The sequence below is a fragment of the Pleurodeles waltl genome, chromosome 5 (genome assembly GCF_031143425.1).
Source record: "Pleurodeles waltl isolate 20211129_DDA chromosome 5, aPleWal1.hap1.20221129, whole genome shotgun sequence".
In the NCBI taxonomy this organism is placed as follows: domain Eukaryota; kingdom Metazoa; phylum Chordata; class Amphibia; order Caudata; family Salamandridae; genus Pleurodeles; species Pleurodeles waltl.
In genome coordinates this window covers 896996571-897020599 of record NC_090444.1, presented here as the reverse complement: position 1 = coordinate 897020599, position 24029 = coordinate 896996571, and the positions used below count along the sequence as shown (strand labels likewise).

At 40.8% G+C, this 24029-nt stretch overlaps 1 protein-coding gene across 2 annotated transcripts in view; it reads left to right on the top strand.

Annotated features, from left to right (window-relative positions):
- FAM120B (family with sequence similarity 120 member B) overlaps nt 1-24029 on the top strand; it is a 1000164-nt gene that overhangs the window by 271246 nt on the left and 704889 nt on the right. The window lies entirely within an intron of this gene.

The window sequence follows — 24029 nt, the reverse complement described above, 5'->3', positions numbered from 1 at the left end:
TGCCTTATCCTCTTTTTTAACGCTGACTTATTTTCCACTTATTTTACGAGCATTTTGTTGTTTTTTTAAAAACTAACCGGAGTTTCCCTACAGTTACTTCTGACCATGCATTTGAAGGGCTCAGTGGCAGCATATTTATGAGTGAAGCAGAAAGCAACTGTGTATTTTACTTTGCTTTTTTTTTAGATTTGTAAAATGTTGATTAAAAACATTAAATACTGAATATGTAATGCTCAATTTAAACACTAATCCAGAGGAAAGAAGTTGCAGAGGGATGATATAGAGGGCAGTGTCTGGATACATATATGCATTTTGAGAACTTTGAAATGATGATAGAAAGCCAGTCGTTATGGCAAGGAAGAGGCAGGAGAGCGCAGTACTTCAGAGGAATGGTAAGGCAAGCTGCAGAGTATTGAGGCATTTAGAGAGGTAGGCTCTTCAAGAGTGAAAGCCAGAGAGGTAGCAGTAGGATCTTAGAAGGATCTATAGACCTATTCAGTAATTCAGCTTAGCACACTCATACTGCCTCAGGTAAGTGAGAGACTGGTTTGGCTACTATCAATCAACTTCCGTTGTCTGAAATGTACCTCCTAAGCTCAGTATAACTAGCTAGAATGAAATAAAGCCCAACTCACAAAGCCATACTGAAAAAAGGGAAAAAGCTGTTAGATGCAATCTGTTTTGGAGAAAAGTACTGCCTTTTTAGGGATTCATAATAAATACAATAAGTACTCCTGAACTTTGTGATAGTTGTAGATTTCCACAAGCATTCCGCTGTTTATATGGTAACCTTTGGAAAGTGTAAGCTTCTAACACTCTGAATTATGGGAAGAGTATCATTAGTAAAAATGTCAGTGTTACCCTTCGTTATCACCCTATTTTCCAATGTTAAGATTATAGTCCTTACAATTTGTTTTAGGTATCCGGATACTTTGTTAAGAAGTTTTGTTTGGAATGATCAGTGTCCCTGCCTAAAATTTGATTGTCTTCAATTAAATAGCGAACGCAGTGGTTTAGTTTCACATGCTGCTTTTTTGGACATGGTATCTCTGTTTAACAACCCTTGATTTCTCACATTTTTGATAATTACCGACTTATAGAAATGATTGTGGACTTGGGGCTCCTTTTGCTCTCATTTTAAAGATATTTAGCTTCCCAAAATGACAACATGTAAGGTGATTCTCAATCTTGCCTTTTGAAAAATGAATTGCTCAACAACAATAAACTACCAAATCTCAATGATTATTTGAGTCTCGAAGGTTGTAGATGTTTTAGGTTGGTGGTTTCTAGCCCGGAGATGAGGAAGTGGAATATTTTGGCATTCAGTAGGGTTGCTGATTTCAAAATTAATTTGGCTCGGAAAACCTGAGACCAGTTAGAGCTAATCCCAGATGGCAAGGGAAGGGATTTATTTTTAAGATTTATTCAGATTAGTAACATGCGTCACCAGCAATCTACAAAGTCAGTAGATTGGTCGAGGTCTTTGTCAGAAGGGTGTGTAAACACAACTTAAGAGGCGTAAGGGACTGGTACAGAGTATTTGGTCTTAACAAGGAGGCACCTCTCTTTTAGCCTCATCTGGATAACGTGGAGAAGGAGACAACTCTGAGATTGAAGTTAGCTGGGTGGGATGAGATCTCACAACACAGTTATAAACTGTTTGAACAGCCTACCTGAAAAGGGTGGAGTTATTTTCTAGGTGGCTGCTATATTACACCTCTAAAATCACCAATAAGTAGTAATTTTTAGGGGCAGAACACAAGTTGATAATTATTTCCATTTCTAAAGCCTGTTCCTTAATATTACATTAGTGGAGGGTAACGTGCATTGCATGTTTTCATCATTGGAAGGGTAAAATGAACCAGGTTGCATATTTTGAATACATTTATGCAAAAAGGAATGACCAATTGAGTACATATCGTGGAATATGGCAAAATCTAGAGCCTTCTTTTTTGACGATTCCACAAAGTCACTTTATTTTGCAATTATGAGGTCTTGTGGATTTATTATTTATATTGAAGCATATATTTATTGCTTTAAGTGTTATTTCATCTATTAGCATTTTACTGTACAAGATTGTGAGGATTTGGGTGAAGTATATGGTCTGGCTAGGAGGCCTTAATGTGCTGTACTCTCACAAATGCCATCTTCAGTCCAGTGAGGTATGTTTACTTATCTTTAAGTTCAACCTTGGGTAGCTGTGGCTGCGAGCAGAAAGGCTTAGCAAAGGAACAATGTGTAAAGCCTTTAACAGCACCAAACAACAGAATAAGAAAGTCACACAACACGAAAGAAACAAACAAGACACACATTTATAACCATAAATCATATTTTTATAAATTTTTAGAGACCTTAAGCATTAAAATCCATTGGAAGGCTCTGTAGGTACAGATTTTGGAACTAATAAATAACCTTGTTATCAACCGCAAACAGGCATTGGCCAACAAAAAAATGTGAAAACTTTTGAAAAGTTTGTAAAAGTTAGTTCGACAACTCTGGCCCAAGTTGGGCGACCAAGTTTGAAAGAACAGAGGCCTAGGGGGCTAGAGAGGATACATTGGACAGTTACCTGGGCACCAGAGCATTTTGAAAACAAGATCCAAACTTTACAGAATTACCCCCAGACTTGGCAAAAAAGATGGTCAAAGGATGCTTGGTTGTGGTGCGGTCGATGGGGGTATCTTTGTGGTGATTCCTTGGTCCACGGGTGAAGTGGGGCAGACTTGGCCACAGAGGTCAGGATCCCTCAAAATCCTCTATGTTGAAGTCGCCAGCCAGCCAAGCCTGGGCTTTTGGCCAATCTACAGCGGGGTTGAAGCAAAATCTGTTGGTGGGGGCTAGTGTCCCTTGGGTATGATAAATCTGTTCCTGGATAGCACTCCTGGGGTCAGCAGACACAGATACAGGTTTTGTCTAGCTCAGATTCATCCTCTTGGGTGTCCGGCGACTGGTAGTGACAAAAAGTCTGCGGTGGCTACCATCTTTGTTTCTTCTGCAACTTCAGTTCTTGTGTCCCTGTAGCTGGTCCCAGGAGATGAGCTGACTGATCCTTGGAGTCATTGCTGTTGTTTGATATCGGGAATCAATTTTTCCCTGAGTCAGTAGTCTGAGTCAGGAGCTGTAGGCATAGTCCAATCTTTGCTAACCCAAAGTGCAGCAGGTGCAGTCCTTCCAAGTGTGCAGCCTCTTTTTGTGTGGGTCAAAGGGCAACTTGGCAGTCCTTCTTTGGTCTTCTTTCTGACTCCAGCGTGCTCTGAGGGTCAGAGTGCAAGGAGCGCCATATTTATCCCAGGAAAGTGCCCCGAGGGGAACATGTGGTCACTACCCAATGGGCTACTGGGTCCTCTTCTACCTAGTGACGAAGTTTCTGTGGTGTGTGGCATCTGGCTATCCCAGAATGCCACATTCATGCCGCTTTCAAGATGATACAACCCTTTTGTGTTCATCAGGAGCTTGGTAGTCCACCCTAGAGGTATGGCTATCTGAGGACTACACGCCCACGGTAAAGCCAGTTTCGCTTGAGCTTCCCCTCTCTGAACCTGTCTCCATGCTTTCTACAGAATCGGAACGCATCATGCACAGGGGTGTTACGCGGGCCCATCAAAGGTGGCTTCCGCTTTGAAGCTCACCTCTGGGCTAAATCCCAATTAACTATCCTGACAGAGGAGGTGACACCTCGCTGCTGATTTATTGCTTTTGTTCCTGAGCCTGGGAGTTGTTCACATGTGTCCCCAGGCGGTCAGAAATCTGTCCGTTTGTGTGTGCCTATGCGAGTCTACTAGACGAACAGAGCACAGAGTGGCAACTTTTTAAAAGTTGCCTACCTTTACTAGTGACATTCATTTTGACCTGGCCCTCATGTCACATTTAATTCCATGATTAATTTGATACCTTACATGACCCAGTTTGGTAGTCTCAGTCAAAAGTTAGCTGGGCTGGAATGCCACCCCATAACCCTGTGTTAGCCAATTTGGGCTACCAACTATACCCACAACAAAACAACAATACCGAAGTGTTGGTTTTAAGACATATTGGGAAACATACGTCTTATTTAACAAAATCCGTGCCATAGGATTCCATAGGTTTTCCTTAGGAGAGACTTCTAGATAACGTTAAGGGTGAAGATGGCTTTACTATTGATTTGAATGGCATAGTTGAACTGACAGTGAAAACCCTGTCCTTCCAGTCTGCAGTGGCAGGCTGGGAGCCATTTTGTACCTTGTTGCACGAATGGTGACACAACCAGTGCTGCAGCCCTGAGTGGACAGACACTCTGTCATACATACACTGGGTACCATATACTAGGGACTTATATAAGTAAGTCAGGCCATGACAATTAGGAGTATCCAATTCGACATGTAATTCATATGTGTTAAAACCCTGTGACTGAGGTCTGGTTAGCAGGTTTCAGTCAGTCTCAGAGTCAAAAGAATCAGTCCACAAATTTGGGGATGAAGATGCAAAAAGAGGCATTCCCTTACAGAGATCAAATGATTTGAATGACTTATTTAAATATAGGAATAATCACTAGTATGTATTTTGTTTATGTTGTAATTTTGTATGACCCCCCCTGGTTTCCAACTAAAAAACAGAGCATTCCCCTTTCTCAAAATGTACTAATGTGTATTTTCCAAATCATTAAATAATATGGGAGTGTACACTTGTACTTGTGAATATTTCTAGTCCCCCCCTCCCATGAGAATATTACCTCTTATGGTTAAACTCGTTCTTCTTGCCCCCGTAATCTTAGGGTGTGCCCTCCTTTTTTCAACAGCATTTTACATTTGCTTTCGACAGAGTAGTTTGAGTATGTTGCCTGAATGTATAATTAAGTTCAACATACCCAGAAACATTTGAAAGAGAGTTGTATCAGTTGAAAGTGCTGCTGCATATCCAAGAGTTGTAATTAGGGTGTGTTATAAGTGTATGCATATGTGATGTGTACGACGGTGCTGCTACGATGCCTGGCTGAAGTCATAAAAGCCGGTACCAGAGATGGTCCTGGCTGTGGGCATAAATGAACAAAATATGGCAACAAAGCACACCATAAGTTAGTGTTACAATAAAGGTCAGAAACACAACCGTGGTTTGATTTATAGCAGAGCTATATTTTTCTGCACAGAAACACTTAAGAGAAGCACATCATTCCGACAGCGAAAACCTGTTTCGTCCAACTGGACTTTTGCAAAAGTGTAAAAGAGTATATCAAAATTACCATTGTAATAATGAATAACATAATTATAAAAGAAGATAGCGGCGAACCAAACGCACAAGTTGATTTCCATGGACCACATTTCCAGAAATGACCTCCAGTCTGTATCAAGCAAGTAAATAACAATCCAATGGAATATTGACACCAAGATAAACCACACATTGTATGATAAAAATAATCATGACAGGTTTGCCCGATTTATTCCAGTAAGACAAAAGCGAATAAAGTGTGTAGTACCTCCTCTTCGTGGCAAAGAGGCACAGAAGAAATGTGATAGTCTCAGATAGTATGGTGAAGAAAGAGTGGTGTCGACAAGTGAACACTACCAAAAGTGACCACATGTTGCCACACAAAATGTGTAGTTAGAAGAAAGTATATATAAAAGCAAAAGAGACATACCCTATGTAGAAAACGTCTGAGTGCATAGCAATAATATTGAATTGAATTGGAGTGCAGGAGTACAGATAATTCAAGAATGGGTACAGCTACCATCCCTGAATGTCTATGGGCCTTGGACCTTGTCATATCTTTGAATCATCAAGTCGGTTTCTCCATATTCATCAGTTGTGGGTGTTTCTGCCCTACTTCATCTAATTACAGACGGGACCTCAAGATCTATTCCCAGTCTAATGCTATAGGATATTTACATAGTCCCCAATCTTTCAGCCCCTGCAAGAGCCACCTCCTTTCATCCACCCTGGTCTGCAGCTCCTTCTGCCACTTGTGCAACGCAAGGCCCCCTGAGCTTTTCTAGGTCATCACAAGCTGTCTCCTGGCCAATGTCAGACCCAAGTCTGCAAACATGGTGGTTGCTAATTGGCTTTTATACCTGTTGAAAGGGCCCAGTAATCAAACCAAATGGGTAAGCGGGATGTTGCAGTCAATAGCCCCCATTTTTTAACCAGACTAGTGTATCCCAGTGCACACAAAACGGTAGGACAGGCCCAAACCATATGGTAAAAATCTGCCCCCTCTTCACAACATGTAGGACATTTTGCCCCTGGGAACAAATGACTGATCATTTTAGGAGTGATATTTAATTGATGGAGTTAATAATACTGAATACATTTAAAACTGACATTTCTGTACACCTCTGGTGTGAAGTGGAGTACCTAAGTATATTAAAATTTCACACAATGCTAGTGATTTCGATTTACCCTGGACACCAACCTCAATCCTTGGATTTTGTTCACCACATGGTTAGTTTTGCATCTTGTGCAGTACGATGCAAAGGTGAAGATTCTTCCCCTCTGTTTGCTGAAGTACCTCTCTCAGAACACTTTCTGCTGTTTATGCATCTTGGCGTGATGCTGATGTTGTGGTTTTATCAACTTTTGATGTTGGTCCTGTAGAAAACTTTCAAACTGCTTTTCTTGCTTCGTCTTCAAGTGCCTTCCCTTGGTTCAAGCTCTTGTTTAACTACAAGTTGCACAGTTTGTAGGTTACCCTCCTACCACTTAGTTTTTTCTCTCCTGGATTTTTTATCTGGTTTCACATTTTCTGCTTGCGAATTACTTCTGGTTTCTCTGTCTGATGTTCAGAGGCATATGATGGTTTTGGATCATCTTGTCTAGCTGTGCCACACACATCTGAGATGTGGAATTCAACAGAAACTTACTGTAGAAACTGCAAAGTGTTTGCTCTTTTCACAGAATGGATGGAAAAAGCATTTTTATGTTTAATGGTGAAAAGTTTATATATTCTACTAAACACGTCAAAATGCTTTTATACATTCTGGAAAGTCTGTGGTCTCAGTTTGAGATTCACAGATCTCGGAGGAAGCCCCATCCTGCTTGCTAGGAATGTGGGCTTTGCAGATGTTGATTAAAGTCCCCAAACATATGCGTTTGTTAAAAGTTGAGTTTGCTATAAATGCACCTTTTTAAACACAATGTGATCTGTGCCTCTAAATACAAATTATAAGGTGAAAATGGTTTACATAATTGTAAACTGATTTTAAACGTCTCTGAATTTTGTTGGTTTAATTCAAAGGCCACTGGCTTGTGACCCACTCTGATGTTGAATTCAGTTTGCAGACCTACCTGAGACCTACCTGAGACCTCGCTAGGTTTAGGTGCTTTTATCAAAAAAATCAGCAGACACCAGTTCTGACTAACGTTTTTTGTCTAAACCTGCTTCCAGGAATTGTTCACCATGCAAGATATTCACCAGGATGGTGAAACTAATCTTGTGAATTTTCTTTATGGGAAAATTCTGTAATTCTCCCCTTTTGCTCTGTTCCCAGCTTTTCCTGCACTATTCATTATCTTCTTGCAAGCAGGTATGGAACAACCCCACTGCACAATTCCTCATGCTTCCCGTCCTCCCCTTCCCTTGTGTTGCTGTTACTTTTCCATCCACCCTACAACACTGTTTTTTTTCCTTCTTTCAACAGGGAAGGCACCCTAGATTCCTCATTCTCTTCACCTTTCTTTTAATTTGTTTTTACATATCCTTACCCTGCCCCCACCAGTACTTTCTCCTATGTTACTGCTTTGCTTCATTCTCCACCTTTTATCTACTACCAGAACCCCTGTGCCCTTTTCCTTCCCCCTTTTTTTTTCCTTTCCTTTTCTTCACATTCTTCTTCATCTTGTGGATATCTTCTTATGCGTAGCATGTGTTGGCTGCAGATGCATATGCTATGCACACTCCTGCCACCTGTTGTTGGGCCCGCACTCAGGAAGTCATTTTTCTGGAGGAAGTCTTTTATGGTTGACGTTGTACGTCGTATGTCCTCCACCTTGAAGCAAAACACATGTTCAACTGCTTCTTTGTTAGATTATTTTTTTATGCCATTGAGCTTGGACAGACTGCGGCAGAGCCCTGTGAGTTTCCCATGATGCCTAATGATGCCTAATGGATACTACAGATCGGTAATCAACAGCAAAATCATACACACACTTCCTGCGACTGTTGGAACAAGTGTAGGAGTCAGTCGGAAGCAGCAGACTTCTACATCATCACCCTCCACACCCATTGAGAATATTCATCTCAGGGTAATGGAGGCTAAAAAGAACAGTCTCTTTAGAAAGTCCCCTCTCTGCAGGGCGAAGAAAGCCTACTCAGACACCCACAACGTGGTAACCTGTGTCTGTCGCTGAAGCACAAACAGCAGGACTGCGCCTTGTGTAACTTATTTAAAAACAAGAAAACACTTCAAAGGGGACCGGTTCGGAGACTAGCTCACAACATGGAGATGGCAGCAGAGGCGGAGTCCCTCCACAGGAAGCCCAACAGCTGCACACAAGCGAGGGTGAAGTAGACACCAATGCCACAGCCAGAGGGAGGTACATCGTCGCCAGCCCTCACTATGTCACCTCCGATGAGTCCAATGGGGGAGAAGACAGATGTGCAGGTCGAGGACACTACACACCAGGCTCCGCTGCCAGAGTGTGTGCCAAGTAAGACGAGAGCACCAATGGCAGTGAATACAATTGACTCACTCCACTTAAAGAAATTCCTACATAAACTTCCCCCTCAAAGCCATGGTGTGCCACAGCCCTCAGGTTCTGGTCAATACCGAGGGCGTGACTCAGACCAGAGACAGGATGAGAATATTCTCGCTCCGGATCAGGTGACAAGGCCTACAGAGTGGCATGGAGCCAACACCACACTGACGTCAAAAACATGCAGGAACAGCCACATTATGAAAGGGTCTGAAGTACCCAAGTTATGCTTGTGATACACACTAATATGAGAAAGATAAGGAAGAACACACAGGAAGGCCCCTAAGTAATAGCTTGCGACTGCAGGCCTTGCAATGCAAGAAGGCTGAACCTGCAGTGAGGTGAAGCTGTACATGTGAATGGATAAGCACATCCTCTCGGTCAGAGTGAAGACCGTGAGTGCTCCCTTATCTTTCTCACATTGGTGACCATTGAGTGTCCCATTCAAACATCAAGGGGAAGGAGTATGCTCCCTATACTTCCTAATAGCCAAAACGGATGGAATGCTCTGCCCCATACTAGACTTACGCCCCCTCAACCAACACATCCAATTTGAACACTTTCACATGGTAAAACTACAGGATGTGATACCACTACTGCAGGAAGGTGGTTTCATGACGACGATAGGTCTGAAAGACGCATACTTTCATATACCAATCCATCTGGCACATCAATGATATCTCCGGTTTGTCGTAAGTGGACATCACTATCAGTTTAAGGTACTGCCATTCTGTGTAACAACAGTCCCACAGGTATTCCTCAAATATCTACCTGTAGTAGTAGCAAATCCAAGAAGGTAAAACATCCATGCCTTTCCTTCCTTACCTGGACAATTGGCTGATCAAGAGTTCCAGCAAACAGAAATGTCTATAGGACACCCAAACCACTATCAACCTCTTACACAAAATGTGTTTTAAAATAAATGCAACAGAATCCCATTTTTTCCCGCTCCAAATACAACCTTACCTTGGAGCCATACTGAGTTTGTTCACAGCAAAACGCTTATCTCGATCCACAAAGGATTCTCAATCTCCAGAATCAACTGGGTTTTTTTCAGCCACATTGTTACCTATGATATAATGTCTTCTTGCATAGCAATAATTCCACATACAAGACTACATATGAGACACCTACAGGAGTGCTTAGCAACACAATGGCCACAAGCAGAGGAAACAGGGAGAATCAATGGCTGGTTTCACCCAAGATCCATTAAGCACTACAGTTGTGGAATACACAAAACACACAAAAAGAGAAGAGCCTTCAAAGACCCAGTCCCACAAGTGACAATTTGTAATGGCTATTAATGTAATAAACACTGCCTCTGCTAGACTTGTACGAGGCAATGTGATGTGTAGCGCTCGATATGTGAGGTGATTGATGGGACAGGGCATGACAGTTCAGCAGTGGAGTTGTTTTAGTCGGAACGACGAACATTGTGCTCCAACACAGCACCTGTTTTGGAATAAATACTAGATTTTTCATTAATGGGAATCAGCGTATTTACTACAATTTTATTGGCAACAAGTTGGCAGGTGCCGGAGCACCCGCGTATTTGCTTAATCTATGAAGCTTTACGCCGACATCGACTGAAAGCATTTCCGTTTACATGAAGATGACGGCTCCCAGACAATGGCTTTGCCCAAGAGATCCTCACACTTTGGGTGTCAATTTGAAGCCTTCACTGAACAACTAGTTAGGCATCAATACATTTGCGAGTGCTCAGATAAAACGATTCAGCAGAAGTTGCTTTCAATGGGTAATCCTTCTCTCAAAGAGACTATCCGTATGGAAAAGTGCATTGAACTATCCAAAGCATCCGCTAAGGAGTTAGAAAAGAAAACTACTATAGTGGTAGGAGCTGTTAGATTTAAAGAATCTAGGAATAATTTGCAACCGTGAAATGACAGTAAGCAGTTCTTCAAACAAGTTAACATCTGTTTTCGGTGTGGAAATGCAGCACATAATAAAAGCTTCAAGGCTTGTCCTGCAAGGATGGTAACTTGCAGAACCTGTGGCAAAATTGGCCACTTTGCTGAACTGTGTCAAGGCAGGAAGCGTTTTGGAGGAAATGGGCAAATGTTTAATGCGCATAACAAAACTATAGATGTAGCTAATGTTTCTGAATCTGTATGTGTTGACATAAATAACATTCAGAAAATTCAAGATGATCTGAGAGAAATGGTGATGGTGGTGAGTGTTGAGCCTATTGTCACTGGTGATATGTCTTCATGTGTTGATCCTTATGTTGAAGTGGGCATTGGCGAGAAGAAAGCAAGTTTGTTAGCGTACTCTGGTGCAAGGATAACCATGATCACACAGGAATTGTTTAGAGATTTGTGGGAAAATAGACTTTTAAAACCCCCAGACAGAGCACCAGTTTTTACGAGGGACATAGGATAGATCTGTCTGGATTCTTTGAAGACGTTTTGGAATTTAAAGGCAGGAAAATATTTGGGAAAGTTTATGTTGCAATCAAGGGACTGTCCATTCTTGGATGGTTTCACCAGGGACTTTTCCAAATGGTTCTTAGAACAGGGACAAAGAAACAAGTGTCTGTAATAGAGTCTACTGATTTTACTGAGAACATTGTAAGTCAGTTTCCTGAACTGTTCAGTGAACAACTAGGTACAGTCGAGGGGTTTGCTCACCAAATCAGGGTTAAGGATCATGCTACTCCTCTTAAGTACAAGTTGAGGAGCTTTTAGTGTCAGGGAGCAATAAGAGAAAGAGCTGAACGAGCTGTGTGCTAAGGGTGTAATTGAACCCATTGAATCAGCGCTAAGGCTTTCTCCTTTGGTGGTGGCTAAAAAACAAAACAAATGGGGACTTACGTGCGTGTGTGTGTGGACCTTCGCAGTCTCAATAAAAACATATGGGTGGATTCTCATCCTCTGCCCAAAATTTCAGAATTATTGAATAAGATTGGTTGCTCCAAATGGTTCACAAAATTGGATTTGGCATCTGCCTACCACCAAGTCATACTTGACCCATCATCAAGACACTTTATAGCATTTGTGTCTCCCATTGGTACGTTTCAGTACTGTTGGATGCCTTTTCGATTGGTATCAGCTGCAGCAGTTTTTCAGAGGGTCATGTTCAACATGCTGAAGGATGTCAATGGGGTTAGAGTGTTCCAAGATGATGTTTTAGTTTTTGGTGACACTAGAGAGGAACATGACGAGACGTTGTTTCTGGTTCTTAAAATATTACAAGAAAAAGGTGTGGTCCTCAAGAGTGAGAAATGTCAGTTCCTAAAAACTAAGGTTGCGTTTTTGGGACATGTGGTGTCTGAGCAGGGTTTGGAGCCTAGACTTGGGCTAGTCAATGGGCTTTGACAAAGCTGGGTTGAAATCTTTCATAGGATTATGCAAATTCTATTCTAGATTTGTACAAGATTAGGCATCCAAGATCCAACCTCTCACTAACATGTTGAAAAGGAGCATCCCTTTTTCATGGGATAAGAATTGTCAAGCCATTTTTGAGTGGGTCAAAGCTCAATTGGCTGGGTCAAAAATGTTGAAACCTTTTGATCCCAGTGTCAAATGTACCATCACCGTTGATGAAAGCGGGTTTGGTCTTGGTGCAATACTTACTCAAAATAAGGATGGTGTAGAAAATACTGTAGGTTATGCATCAAGAGTTCTACGAGGTTCAGAGCTGAATTCCTCTGTGGTTGAGAAGGAAATGTTGGCTTGTTGGTGGGCAGTCAGAAAGTTTCACACTTATGTCTGGGGGTAGCCATTTTGAACAGCATACTGATCATAGTCCGTTAATTGCAATCCTTTCTGGAGACAAGGTCGATGGTCAAACCCCTGGCATTGCCAGGCTCACAACTAAACTGTTGCAATATGACTTCACCATTACGTATGTGCCTGGCAGTAAAAGTGCAAGAGCAGACTATTTGTCTATGTTTCCTATTAAGGAGACAGATGAGGAAATAATTTAGGATGAAGAACAAGAGATTTGTTTTATTGGATCTGTTGATGTGGAAAAATGTGTGCTATCAGTGAGAAATAATGGAGAGCTGAGTTGTCTAAAGATGAAGTGTTGCTTCAAGTGATGGAATATGTGAAAGGTGCTTGGCCTAGACAAAAGAATGTTTCCTCCTAGTTCCCAACATATGTTAAGGTATCTAGTGGATTATTTATTGAAGATAGAATTCTCATGTGTGGTGGTATACTGGTGCCCCCAGGGAGCGTAAGAACAAAGCTGATGCATGGATTATACGAAGGACATTTGGGGAAAACCTTGACTAAACGCAGGTTGCGTGAAGTGTTCTAGTTGTCATATATGGATGTCTGTTGAAGAATTGGTTGACGATTGTGTGGTATGTTCCAAGGCTGAGAAGGGGTTCAAGGTTAGAATTCCACCCATGCAGTTATTTGAATACCCAAAAGGACCGTGGGAGAAAATAGGAATCGACATAGTAGGCCCGTTTAATATTCTGCCTTTTGCATCTAGATATGCGGTGGTAGTTATTGATTATTACTCAAAGTGGCCTGAGGTACGATTCATGAGTGAACCCAATTCAAAGACTATTATGGATTTTCTGAAGGATATTTTCCTAAGAGAGAGTTTTCCTTCATCTGTTGTCTCTGACAATGGTGTTCAGTTAGTCAGTTTGGAATTTCAAGGTTTCTTAAAACACGGGGGGATTACACATTGTAGAAGCTCACTTTACCACCCACAAACCAATGGTTTGGTTGAGCGTATGAATCGACTTTTAAACAATTGTATACAATGGGCGGTTGCAAATGGTTGCATTGTGCAAAATGCTGTGTGTTCAAAGCTGTGGTTTTACTATAGCACTCCACATTCCTCGACTAAGGTATCTCCTTTTGAGCTTTTAAGAGGTAGGAACCCTCAACAAAAAAATTGTCCAGGGTGGATGTCCAAATGGATGAAGATGGATGTTATTGAAGGAGTAGATTAAGTGGTGCAAAGGAATGTTGAAAGAATATCAAAAACAATATTTTGATTCCAAAAAAAAGGTTTCCTAACAAATTATTAGGGTGGGGGACGTTGTGCGTATAAAAGCTCCCTTTCATGTAAAAAAAAAGGAATATCAAACTATTATAAACCTAAAGTGTTTGATAAGGTATGGGGAAATGCCATTCGTGTTGTTAAGAAGTACTGGTGGAACAAGGCAAGGGTGTTCAAGATAAAGAGCACTGTAAAACGAAATGTAGATGAAAATGTGCCAGTCCTTCCTGATCATTCTGATAATGATCTGCTTAAAGCACATAATGTTCTCCATAGAAGTAAAAGCCTGATTTCAGTCCCTATGAGGTATTGACAATAAGTTGTGGCGCCTGTTGGTGCAAATCATCTGGTGCAATTGTTCCTGTTCATGATGTGTATGTATATATTTTGGGGGAGGGGGGTTGTGTTACTGTTTTCCTTCATTCAAAACCTCAGTTCTAATTGTTATTCTAGTTAGTACTGTATTAACTGACTGTATTGTTAATTTGTTAAGATGCTGTATTAGTTCTAATGTATTAATTAGACTAAGTTTTGTTTTTTGTGGTTCTTTAATTTATTTTGGTTACTTAATGTTTAGCTTTGTAGTTATGAGAGAGAAGGTATAATGTAATGGCTATTCATGTAATATACTCTGGCTCTGCTAGACTTTTACGAGGCATTTTGATGTGTAGCTTTCGAAATGTGAGGTGATCGATGGGGCTGGACATGATAGTTGGGCAGCTGAGTTGTTTTAATCAGAGCGACGAACATTGTGCTCCCACACGGCACCTGTTTTGGCATAAATACTACAGTTATCATTAACGGGAATCAGCGTATTTACTACACAATTGCAAAGGATGCATCACTCATGGGTTGGGGTCCTCACATGGAGTACATTACAGTATAGGGTCACTGGTCTGCGCAACATCAGACATTTCAATTTAGTGATCTAGAACAACTAGCCTTACAAAGGGCTCTCAAAGCATTTCTACCCAACATAAAGGGAGAATGTTCTCATGCGCATAGACAATATGACTGCAACGTAATACATCCAGAATCAGGGAGGGACCCTTTCCTTACTGTTACCTGAACTAGCTCAATTCAAATGGAAATGGGCCATCAGGCACAAGATCCACCTCCTGTCACAGTACACACCAGGGGTGGACAAGACTATAGCACACATACTATGCAGAATGCAGCAACAAGCCCACAAATGAAAAGAGAACACACAAGTCCTGCAAACATACTTCCAATGGTGGGGGATGCCAACAATAGATATCTTCGCCACCACAGAAATAGCAAAATGCCAAAACTTTGCATCCAGGTACCCACATCCACAGTCCAGTGGCATTGCTCTCTGGATGAAATGGTCAGGAAAATGTGCATATGCTTTTCCACCTCTCCCACTCATTCCTCATTTGGTCAGGAAACTCAGACAAACATCACTAAATGATGATACTCATAGCTCCAACTTGGGCATGCCAACCATGGTACACAACACCACTGGAGCTTTCTCTAGGACATCACAATAAGCTTCCAAACATTCCATATCTTCGCACTCACAGCAAGGGCATAGTCAGCACCCGAGCCTGCAAGAACTCCACCCTGCAATCTGACTCCTAAGGTTGTAGAATCTGGGTAATTAGAATTATCACAGATTGTATGGACATTCTAAAGGAAGCCAGAAGACCAACCACAAGGGCGTGTTATGCAAGAAAATTGAAATGCTTTGTCCACTATTGTGCTGTAAACAACATAAAGCCATGCTCTCCTTCTGCACAGAAAGTGGTGTGTTGTTTGTTACATCTTCAAAATCACATGTAGCATACACTTCTATATGATTGCATTTAGGAGCAATCACTGCATATCAGCAAAAAGGAGACATCAATCTCTTTTTTCCATGTCGGTAATAAAGGTATTCATGGAGGGACTCAGAAGAGGAATTCCATCATGAACTCCTCATGTGCTGCCATAGTTGGACTCTTGCTGTAGGCAAGACTGCTGGTTTAGGAATTACATCACTTTTGTTTGTAGGCGACTAGGCCAATCCTACAACAAATCACAACTGTCGGCCCAATCCTCCCGGCTCACAAGCAGTACCTCACCAAAAACCCAAATAGTAGAAGGTGATTTGTGGCAGCCTTTACTTATGGAGTCTAGAGTGTGACAACTCAGGGGAGTCGTGGTTAAACGGAGAGGACCCTTTTGTCACATGAGCAACAAGTCTCGCTCACACGCCGGCAATGAAGGAGATGCAGTAAAGTTTTCAATAGGGTTTATTAGCAAGACTGCAATCTACTGTAAAATGCATGAGCTGCAATGATTAGGATAATGAACAATGCAAGAAGCAGAATTCTAAAAACAAGTCATGAATATAAAGACCCCCCCCACCATCTTGTAACAACTTGAGTTGAAATAGGCCCTAATACCTTAGCATAATGAACCTACTATGTAACCTAAAGAGAGCTAAGTGTGTTACACCTAATCTGCCAGTACCATGTCCATGAGAAGAGCCCCCCAACTCACGTTACCTTGGAATGAGGTCTCTAGATCAGACTCCGTCGGGACACTCTCCAGTAATGAGATTTCTGATTTGGGTTACTAGAGGATATCCAAATGCCCACATACTCTGTGTAGTTAAAGTGTGCTGGCTAGTAAAGGATCCTCACTCATCTAGTAAACAACAGTATTCATCTTCATTTGCAAATTTGTGGAAAGATTCAGTGATATCACTAGAAAATGTTTGATATATAGTTAAGTGTTGGACCTAGAGCGTGATTGTACACTCTTGGCAAGTTTGGGATATCTCAAAATGCAATTCTGGAAAAAAGTATGTTATTACATCAGTTTCAGATGTTGGCAACTAAAAACCCACCTTAAAATTGAATGGAATATTGAGAAAATGACAAAAGAACAGTTAGTAGAAAAGAATGACTACCGGGTGTGTATGAACCCAGGGGTGAAATTGCATAACTATGCTTCCAGAGTGTCTTACATTCAAAACTTATCACAGCCATAGCTGATGTGCTCGCTAATTTGTACTTAAGGATCCCAAAAATCTGATTATTCTCAAGGACATCTCTGTCACATATTGTGCTTGTAATCTAAAATAGGGCTATGGATTAGTCAAAACAAATGTTAACTGGAAAGCAAATGCTAACCCTACCGTTAGTTTGAAGGCAAAGTTATTTTCAAAGCGGCTGTATTGGAGAAAGTGGCTTTTTAACCAACAGATATTAGTCCTCTATACTGACTGGCATGGTAAGGCTTTCTGGAGTACTATGCTGTTTGACGTTATTGATTTCATTGATTCATCACAATATTTACAATTACTGTGATTTGTAACCACCTCTCTGCCTCTTTAAAGTATATTATTGTTTAATTTAAGCAGTTTATAAAAAAAATTTAAGTGGATTGTGAACATGGTTTCCTTTGCTAGATCTTGTATCATATGAAAGATTAATAACGTTTTAAATAGTGTCAAGAGAAAGAAGAGCAGTCAAACAGAAAAGTGTAGAAAGTCTAACAAAAACAGGTGGATGGAGATATACCTGAGTAGAGACTCAAATGTAATGTGCATATTGCATGCTGCAGAGAAAGGAGCTGTCAAAAGGCAAATATGGTAAAGATTAAAGCAACCAACAAAATAAAAATAAAAAGATGTCTTCTATGGAAGGGTAAATAACCAGAAATCAAGGCTGCCTTTAGGACTGGGAGGTGCGATAAGAGCCAAGAGTACTTAAGTCGAATGAAAAGTGACTATAAAATGGAACTATTGAGCAACGAGCTTGAAAAGCAGCCAGAGGACCTAGAGAAATAGTGTTGAGACCATTGATGGTGATACATACTTAAAATTAAAAGGGCCAACTGCTGAACCCAAAGCATCACAGTTGAAGTTAATATAGAGTATGAATTAAGTTTGAATATGTAGACAATTTGGAGAGAGAATGTTTTGAGTCACGTTAACAAAGCCACAAATGGAAAGAGAAGACCAAGTATTCAGGAAAATTGAATCCTCAATGGGGTTAAACTTTGATGGAAATAACTTTTATGCCGTTTCTCTTGATGTTGCAAGCATGATAAAAATTACAGAAGCAGGATTATATTTTTTATGTAACTCAATAGTTGCTAATAAGTGCTAGAACTTAAAAAGCAAGGTACCAACTAAATACGCTCTGACGCATATCACCCCCTACTAGAAAAACCTTTGCCAGTCTGAAGAGTTTAAAGAAACGTATTGTGGCACAGACAACTCTATATTAAGGCATAAAACTCTGTTTTCTCATTGCTTGTTCTGTGTACTTGTTATCCTGATTGGATCATAGACAGTATATGATTAGTAAGTGTTCCTCTAATGTAACCCTGTCATTTGGTTCCCTGAATGATGCTGTGTCCACATACTTGAATTGTAGGTGAAAATCCTGAACATTTAATTGACACTTTTTAGGTTGAGCGCGCAAACGCTTTTAAACCTGTTGTAAGTATTCTGTGGGCTTTTAACCACACCCATTTCAGGCCCATTACTTTCACTGGTTCGTGGACTTGCCTTACAAAACTCCCTTGATGTCATTGGTAAATGCTTTACGTTTGTCCTGCTTTGGGGCGATTTCGTTACTGCCTTGCAGACTGACCATGTTACATATTGCACGATTGGCGATATACTTCAGTGTGGGCAAACATTTTTTTTCTTTTGTCTCTCCCCTTCGTGCTCCATGGCACTCACAGCGCAGAACAGCTTGAACTCTGGCAGTATTGAAGTACTGGTCACATTGTTGACACTGCTACCTAATCAGAGTAATTTATTTTGGCTCTCCCCTTCACGCTCCATAGCTTTCACAAAAACACTTGTAATTGATAAATTCTTTACGTAAAAACACAGAAATCCTCAAAGCGGCTCTACCGACGCAGCGATAGGGCCGATACTACAATATTCACTGCACTCGGGAAACTCTCCTCATAATGCTTTCTGGCCATTACTTTTAGAAAACATTTTTGCTCAGAACTCAGCCTGAGGTGGTCCCAGGACATTGGGCCCACCACCAAAATGCTCACAACAATGTCCTCTTTCTGTATACATCATCTCTGTGTCCCCACAGTAGGTTAGTGTGGTCCCCAAAATAACTCCTCCCACCACTCAGTGTCTGTTTGAGCTCTCTCATGGCTGAAAGTTTTGTTTTACAGCTAGGAGTAGTTTGTGTTTTAAAAGCCTTGTTTGTAATTTCATTGCAGTAGGCCGGCTAGCCCTAAAAATGTGTATTGCGCTTATGCCCTCTAGGGGCTAATTATATGGTTACAGTGCATTACTTTCTGACATTTCTTTTTCCACGTGGTTATGCCCCCTTGATGCTAACTATATGGTTACATGGCCATGTTTCCTACACATGCTATTTTTATTGTGATGTCCTCTAGGAGCTGTTGTCAGTACTACAGTCTAAAGCTAAACGTTTATTTCTGATAAAAGGTTTTTATTATGATAATTGTACAGGTTTTATTAATCTTTCCTTACTCGTTATTGCAGTTATGAACATGATTCAGGCCAACTTAGCATCCTTATTACACTATGATTGTTTGAATACTCTTGATATGTTTGGGTGACCCTTCAAGTTTATTTCTCTCGTTACTCCTCCATGGCTGTCTTGTGTCTTTTTTTGGGGAATTGTTTTAGCCAGCCAGCAACTTTAATAGTTGAGTGGTGAAAGTGGTATTCTATTGGAATTAGCATGGCAGATTTAAATTAGGATGCTAAATGGCAACATTTTAACTTTTGGCTGTAGATACAGTAAGAAGGTAAATGGACGTGTTTTAGTTATATGCAATGGCACTGGAATTATAGGGCAGAAAAAGACCAAATTATGAGGCAGGATTGACCAACCTATGTGGCAAGAAAAGTTCAGTTATGAATATAACTTAATCAAATGCGAGACCTATTGCATTGCAAATGCTTGTTTTTTTAAATATTTTTTATAGTCATACTGATCTTCACTTTCTACTTTACAGACACCCTTTCTAATGGAGAGGATTTGGCTTACTGTTCCTTTTCGCACTGAGTCATTTACCTTTGCTTTCTGAATAAGAAATATAATTTGTGGTAAAGACTTGAATCAGGGCCGGCTCTACTGTAGAGCGGTGCAACCGGTGCCACCGCACTGGGTGTTACTTTCGGAGGGGGCACCATGTTTGCAAGTATTTTATAGTTTTAAATGTCCCTACTGGAGGATTTATTGCCTCCACCAGTTTTCAGGCAAAAATATAAATGTCAAAATATCTCTGGTGATTAATGTTATTCCTGGAGAGAGGTAAGAGTTTTCTCTAGTGAAAGTTTCAAGGTATCGCAGGGGGTTAATATGCTGCCTGCATAGAACATGTACAATTGAATGTAATACAAATAAGTCAGTGGGTTACTACTTTTGTGAGAGAGGTCCTTTTGTTACTTAACAGCTTATAACTTAAAAATCCAATACAGAACAGTAAGCTATTAACTGTCATCAAAGAACTGCAGGCATTCCGCAAGGTATAGATTAGAGCATTCTTTTTTTCCCAGTCTTTCATTGTCCTAATTTTGGAAAAAGGGGTTAATCTGGGTATAAATTAATTCTTATTTTTAAAGATAATCCTCAACCATGGTGTTACATTTTAACTTCTGAATATGTGCTTCTCCAGACCAAGCACTCTTAAGCTATACAGCCTACCAGTATGGATAAATTGTGACCCTTACACCTTGTAGTCCTCTGTCTTTTGTAACATTTCTTATACATTGATTTACACACTGATTGAAAGTCTCTGTGTAGCATGTGCGCAATGTAAAGTACTGTGACACCCTACATTGGAATGATTGGCACTACAAAAGTAAATGCATCTGAGAGAGTGGTTACGGGGACTTGAGGGGCACTGTTACGTGCTCTTAGTGAGGGAATCCGTAGTGGAGGAAGTCATTGGGTGGGCGCTAAACGAATGGGACATAACTTTGTGTGCTATGCAAGACATTTGGAGGGCTTAAGTACCATCTTTCAGATCTCAAGACAGACTGGCTCCCAGCTTGGCTTAAAAATAGATATAAGCAAATTGTGTTACCTGAGAACATTTTAGAAAACATTTATAATGTACTATATCTAAATCTGAAGGATCTTAATTGAAGAGAAAATATTGCTTTGGCTTTATTAGGCTGTTTACTCTAGTCTAAAAAACGATCCTCAAAATACTCCAATCATGCAACATTAGTGCGGAGATTTACTGTCGGGTACCACTATCACAATGGCAGTACTAGCTCAGAGAAACAGAAAGATTATCATCAATAATATTGGACACCAAAGGCGATTCGTTAGTATTGCGCCAAACATCACTGTATTGCTCTGTGCTAAACTCCCGGTAATAAATGCACAGTTTATGTAACTTCGTGTGTACACTGCGCACTCGAGTGCACGTCATGGCAAACCCCAAAAAACGTAGTGCCACTTACAAGTGGCTCAAATAGCATTAACAACTTGCTCCACTTAAAAACAGATGTGAACATAAGCTACAAAGGCTTATAAAAGGCACATAGAACCTATTCCCCTTCTCCCACACAAGGTTTTTCCAGAAAAACACAATAATGGTTTCAGTGCGGTATAGGAGAAAAACCCTCTAAGTAAGGGTGACACTGACACAACCGAACAGGCAGTCAAGTAAAGATATAGACTAAGTGGTTCAATTACATTAAGACTACCAGAAGAAAGGGCACTGTCTTTAAAGCCAACAGCAGGTAGGTTGCATGCATCCCCTTTCCTGTCTAAGTACCTTTAGTGGCGTATCTGCTAAGATGAGAAACCTTCAAGAGCACAGGTGCATCAGTAGCTGAAGTCTCGCAAAGTGCATTAATTGCACGCTTGTCACATGCTCTGTAGGAAGCCTTGCCTCTACAACACAGCACCTCAGGTTTCCCAAACCAGGTCCAAATCTGCAGAAAATGAAGCTACATGCTATGATGTAGACATATTCCCTCTCGACATTGGCATACTAGGTTGTATATATGTCACATTTGAATCAGTTGCAAAAATGGCATACAGTTGCAGGAACAGGAAACATGCACACTACATCAATACGCAGCCATTGTGTGGTGCATTTAGTAGCTAAGGTCCATCGGAGTACATGTTGTTTCTAGATTTTCAGGCAAAGTAGAACCTATAAGCAGATCTAAGTGGTGTTTATGGACAAAGCCTTCTTGTACCTATGTATGATCCACATGGCCACTAACACATGCAACATATGCAATATGTACATAATTCCCTGACCAAAGTAACCCATGGTTACGCTTTGGGAACAATAACTGGTAACAGCCACCCTGTGAATGTGGTAAAAGAAGCATTCTGCATCACACACAGGAAGATGAGCTGCATCATATAGAGGTGTTAGGTCATCCTCAGATCTGTGTTCAGATACCTAAACCAGTGTAGGGTAGGGTGTTGCTACAACCAAAATACACAATGGAAGTTATTTTAAACAGGCATGTACACTAACTCTGTCCTGGATATTAATATAATTAGGTCTTTTTTGAGATAATTTGTGTAGCTTTACGCTAATGAACTCATTCACAAAGGTAATCTTACACTTTTGTGTAAGTTTACTTTTTTTTGGTATTTACAATCTACGGGTTGAATTTTATTAATTGTAATTTTACGACTGTGGAGACTCTGCAGTCAGGGCAGAGAACTCATTACTTCGTTTTGTCATTTACCACCAAACATTGTTTATGACCTTATGGTTATGTGTTGCACTTTAGAAACATAGACATGTAAAGAATGATAAAATCAGGATGTCACCAACACATACTGGATGATCGGTTTTATCCTAATGCGAAAGTTGACTCCTGTCATTGCCTAGTATTAGGACATGCACACTCCCCCCACCTAGCTTAGAATATACAACAGCAATAAAATCAACAGAAACAAGTATTGGCAAATATTCCCAAAGGCCCAACCTTTTTTGTGTTCCCAAAGTGTATATTTTAATCCTGTGGTTCATACTTACACCATCCCAGACTTATACTAAACATCCTCCACATTTTTGTTGATTTGTTGCCTTTCTTTGATTAGATCCTCCAGCACCTTCTTCTCCCCTTTTGCCCCCCTATTTCTTCTTCTTTGTGCTTAGAGAAGCAATACTGAAAGGATCGAAGGGATCAATGTGTCCACCCACTGTAGTGTATTCTCCTCAGATCCTCACCTACCCATGCCCTAATTTTTCCATCTTCAGAAAGGGTATATCCATAAACATAGACCCCCTAGTTTTCAAAAGCTTCTAATTTAGTAGGCTGGGATGCACACAGAAAAGCTACTCACAAATAGCTGGAGGTCTTCTAGCAGCTTACGAGCTATTCATTGAAGAAACCTGGCCTAGGATATATTTTAGTCTACTGGGCAGAAGCGAATGGGCAGAAGATATTGGCAGACCCAGTATGGGAAGGATCTTATTTTTTATATACAAAGTTTACATTCGGTTTTCAGTACATGAACAAGTACCATAAACTACAAACAACTTCCTGAGGCATTCCTTTGGGACTATAATAACATGAGTTACAGTCCACGTGTAATAGACTTTTGTTGACTGGATACTACTTTAATAGTACTTTATTAGGTCCCCACATTATGCATATACACTCTGTGTCACCCGAAGATCCCTTCTTTCCTTTCACGGTCATTGCCTTGCGCCAATTAGGATTCTAGGATTCCTTATGTTTGGCATTTCTCCAAAGGCCCCAGATATTTTTCAAACTTCTTTGGGCATCCCTGTGTTTGGGACAGTTTTTCAGGCCTCATATACCAGTCCATACTGGCCTCCCACTCCTGTATTGTTGAGACCTAATCCCTCCTCCAGTATTTGATCATATCCCATCGGGCGACCATTTGGGCAACATTGCCCCAGGTTATCAGTTGCAGGGTGAGTTCACAGAGAGATCTGTCGCTGCAGAAATCGTGCTCCAATACTCTTACCCTCAAGCAGTCCCACATCATGTGCAGAGGGGTACCCCTTTGTTGGCAGTCCCTTTGGCAAATATGGTTGTCTATCCTCAACATTTGGAATTGCCTGGTTCTATTGTAGTATGCTCTGTGGAACAATTTTAGTTGGATCAGCCAAAATCCCACCTGTATGGCTACTTCCCCCAGGTATTAGCATGACACCCCCAGTCGTCATCTTCCAGTTTGACTAAACAATATTCCCATTTCTCCCGCAGGTTGTCTAGCAGTGGGAGGCTATTGTGCAGTATATCTGAGAAATGGCAGTGCTGTTCAGGGTGGCCTCCGGCACCCTGTATTCTAGTAGTGACTTCACTGCCATGTCTCTCAGTAGGCCTTCATAATTATGAGGTATATGCAAATTTTCTGGTAACAAAGGTATTTGCTCCTGGTCAGCTCATATTGCTCTTGTAGTTC